Source organism: Triticum aestivum, chromosome 6B, assembly GCF_018294505.1.
Source record: "Triticum aestivum cultivar Chinese Spring chromosome 6B, IWGSC CS RefSeq v2.1, whole genome shotgun sequence".
Lineage (NCBI taxonomy): Eukaryota > Viridiplantae > Streptophyta > Magnoliopsida > Poales > Poaceae > Triticum > Triticum aestivum.
The window spans coordinates 35,732,826-35,737,156 of NC_057810.1; the positions used below are offsets into that span (position 1 = coordinate 35,732,826).

Consider the following 4,331-nt stretch of genomic DNA (forward strand, 5'->3'; position numbering starts at 1 on the left):
ACATAAACTATGTTCAGCATGTCAGGCTGTCAGTTATAGTAGTCCTAGCAGTTTATGCATCTACGATGGGTATTCGCCACCCAAAGTATACTGGTTAAAGAAATTCAAGTGCATCTGTTATGATTCAATGTTTGGATCACTCAGCTTCACGGACATTTTACGAACAGGAACTACGGAAACTTGTGAGGATAGTCCAAGAGGTCCAAAAAAGCATGGGAAATAAAGATAGCGGAGAGGGATCTGATAAAAAGCTTTCCAGGGCGAAGAAACCACTCATCATGTTCCTTCGCTCCCTTGCAAAGAAGACACTTGAATAGGTGAGTCATACGTTACCCAGATACTCCCTTCTAATATGTAATTATTTTCTCTATATCACTGCAAAGATACTACCTGATGTGAACACATCCAAATGTCTACACTTAGCAAAACATTGCCGCATATTCTGCCGTAAGTGTTTTCTTTTCTCTAGTATTCTCCCTTCATTATCAACATATACTAGCTAACTACGAAGGAAGGTGGTGGTTGTGCACCATCAACGGGCGTTCGAGTTGGTAATTGAACATGGGTTATTCGAATTATATTACATGCAAATTTGATCAGATTAGAATTTGGTTTGGGTATTTCTGTTGAATGGTAATTTTGCAGTCCAAAATTGTATTTGCGAGTGACAAGAAAAAATGGGTGCGAATTCGGTTTAGTTTTTCCCTTTTGAGTTGTATTATCTGCTTTATTTCAGATGTCAAATCAGTTAGGATCTTTTTCTTGATTTAGGGACCATTTCTGTTTCCTCGACTGATTAAGTGCATCCTATTGCCTTGACTGATTGCATACATTACAGGGATGTCTGAATTCGACTGAATCACATAGGTATTCCTTTGAATTCTTTGTCTGACCTGTATGTGTAACCGCATCAGTGTTTAGTGAACAAATACGGACATGAATGTGGTAGAACCAATTTGATCTGTTTTCACCCCTGAGTGACTCAAAGATCTATAGCTTCGTGCACATGTTAACAGCATGTTCTGCTGTGTTCATGCCATCTCTTGTCAGTTGGCACTTCAATATATCATGATTGTCGAAAACATCCATGGTGCTACATGTCTGTGTCGTGTGCTTGTTGGTAGGCTTAGATATAGCAATGGGGGTTGCGATCAGATTGAATGGGATAACAGGGCCTGCCCTCAGGCGCATGTCGGGGCTCCTCCCCGGCTGTTGCCACTTGCTAGAGGCTTTTAGTTCTCAGCTTGGGGCAATTTGTTATTTATTGATTGATAATGTCCTAATATAGGCCCCCTTTTCTCTATAGGCTTAGGGTGGCCACGTACCTTTGAGGACAAACTAAAATTCAACGAACAAGGAAGCCTAAGATACTTTCCTACTCCCTCCGTCCCATAATATAAAAACATTTTTGACAGTACACCAGTATCAAAAACGTTCTTATATTTTGGGACGGAGGGAGTAACATTTATCAAAAACCTTCTTAAGATAAATCTGGTCTTCTTGGCTTCCAGGTTTAGTGCACGTGCCACCTTATTTTGTGGTGCAGTTCCTGACCTGGTTACGAATGTGGCGACAGACAGGATTGGGCCTGCAGATGCAGTGCTGGTCGCGATAAGCTCTATAGAAATCTGTCTTACTTGACTCCGTTGTTGGTATGGCCAAGCAGGGGCGTTCAGTGTTAAGCTTTAGCTTGTTTTCCTTGGATCCTGTTCTTATTTTTACCCCATTTATCAGAATATCTTTTCTCCCATGTACATTTCTGGTTTTGATGGCGTCGTTTCGGCTTCTGTGTTTGTGTGATTGGCAGGGCAGGATGTGGAGGCGCGGAAAAGGAGGGACACATGGATAGTTTCAGGAAAATTTAGTTTCAAAGTGCTAATGCTTGACCGTTATGGTAAAATTCTTAGTGACAGCATCATATAGGGATGTGTTGTCAATTATGGATTTTGAGCTATATTTTACAGGAAGTGGTGCTTTGTAGTGCCAGGTAACTAATTTCCCATGAACATTTAATTTTTGCTGATCTAGACCATGTGAAAATAAGTTCATATAAAACGTACGTATAAAAGAAGCCTCATGTTCGTCCCTATGCAGTGTCTTAAGTTTCAAGAAAATCTGAAAATAAATACACAAGTACTTATAGATGTATACTAGATGTGCGTAAATTTAATCATGAAATACGTTTCGATGTGAGCTGTATGAAAAACATCTACTTTTATAGTGAAATACTAGTACATGTGCTAGACATAGTACATGATTTTGTTATTTTTTGTGTGGCTCGCATAAAAAATGCATTCGCCATGAAACTTTACAGACAAGTATAGTATACATCCATGGACCACTTAGTTGTTGTGCGTGTGTGTGTGTGTGTGTGTGCGTGCGTGTGTGTGTGTGTGTGTGTGTGGTAGTGCTTTTGCTTATGATAGAAATCATTCACACTTTTGCCAAAAAACCGAGCCTTTCGCTCCATGCTTGAAGCGGATCAATGCCCGTGACCAGCTACACCTCGCACAACAATTCATCATCTTTGTTCAAGTACGACGAACCAAGATGCATTACTGTTACTCCCTCCGTAAAGAAATATAAGAGGGTTTTAGATGTGTCGAATTCTCCAGCTTGGTTTTTTCTAAATGATTATTTATCTATGAGAAAATCACCTGCCAACTGTTACCCAGCAACAACAGGTGGTGGCTGATAACCAATAGTGCTAGCATACGTGGTTGAGCAACGACGACCGTAAAAAAAAAAGAAGAGTCGAGCGACACTTCTCCGTGGTTCAGACTTCAGACAGATCGGCGTAGCAATTAGCAAGTCGTCGTCGAATTCGACTGCCTTGGAATTTTCTACAGCTATCATGACGTGCCTGATACGTATGTATGCTCCAGTAAGACGGGGAGAAGCGTCACTGAGAAAGCGGCTGCTGAGCAAAACTGTAGAAAATTAGGACTTGACGACGACGACGACGACGAATTACATGCGCGGCCATGCCGGAGCCACGATCTTGCGTGCCGAATGAGTGAGCAAAATAAACCCACATGAGTTTTCTTTTCTGGACGAGTTTAGGCAAACAAATAGGCAATCAATCCTGATCCTACATATGTGTATTCCCCCATTCTTGTGGGCTCTGGCGCAGCGGGTGACCGAGATCCAAACACTACCGGAACAGGGCCCTATGCCGACGGCCATATATATGCTGACGGCCCCGTCGGCCTTGTCTGGGCTATGCCGACAGCCATGTCCAGGCAGTCGGCGTAATAAAGCCGTCGGGCTATCCCGAGCTATGCCGACGGCCCCCGTCGGCCCAGATGAGCCGTCGGCTTATCCCAAGTTACGCCTACAGCGGCCGTCGGCATAGTTGCGGGCCCGGCGATCCCGCTCGTGTCGCGCGGCTAACGGCGTCCGATCTATGCCGACGGCCGAGACGGGAGGCCGTCGGCATAGATGCCCTTACCACGTCATCGATCCGAGGCGCACCGACCACCACCTATGCCGACGGCTGCTGTCGGCATAGATGCCACATCACTGATCCGCGGCGCGCCGGCCATCTGCCTATGCCGCAGCTATGCCGACGACATAGTTTTTTCTTTTCTTTTTTTCATAGCTATATTTTTTTCATAGTTTTTTTTTCTTTTTCTTCCTTTTTTTACCACGTCATCGATATTTTTTTCATAGTTCCCTTATCCACTTCCCGGTCACCCCCTCCACTCATTAGTTTTTTTTCTTTTTTTTCATAGCTATATTTTATGTTTTCTTAAATATTATTATTTGACTAACTTACATATAGTACGTGTTAATAAGCATACATACATTATTTTTCGGTTCTGTATAGAGCTGTGTGACCCCCCTCACGAGCGGTGCCGCTGCAAGCTGGCACCTGAAATGGGGAACAACTGCATCGGGTGTATACGAAGGGGACTTTGCTCCCAAGTGTTTATATATATATATATATAGGATATATCTGATATATATGTATATATATATATATATATATATATATATATCAGATATATAAGATGACCTACCACAACCGGGTGGTGTTGTGGCATGTCCGAAGAGGCGGCACGCGTCTCCGGTGCGTGGCCCCCCTCATGGACGGCGCCGCCGCCAGCACCTGGAGGGGGGAAATTGCCGCGTCGGGTCTACACGGAGTGGATTTAGCTGTGGGTTTGGCCCGGATGTTGTTCCCCGGTGTCCCTCTGGGCCGACCTGACACAACCGGATGGAGAGGTCCACTGGTCAAAGCCTGTCCGTGGGAAGTCAAAGGGCTAGATCTCGTGGTCAACCGCTCCAGGGTAAGGCGGGACGGGGGGCCTGGGGGTAGCAATGCCACC

General features: G+C 44.4%; 1 long non-coding RNA gene across 1 annotated transcript in view; it reads left to right on the forward strand.

The window, feature by feature from the left end:
• LOC123133330 (uncharacterized) overlaps positions 1-2,023 on the forward strand; it is a 3,655-nt gene extending 1,632 nt beyond the window's left edge. The window contains exons 2-3 of the long non-coding RNA XR_006465227.1: positions 168-317; positions 1,808-2,023. This is a non-coding gene — a long non-coding RNA (uncharacterized lncRNA). The remainder of the gene's footprint in view (positions 1-167; positions 318-1,807) is intronic.
• The last annotated feature ends 2,308 nt before the right edge of the window (positions 2,024-4,331 follow it).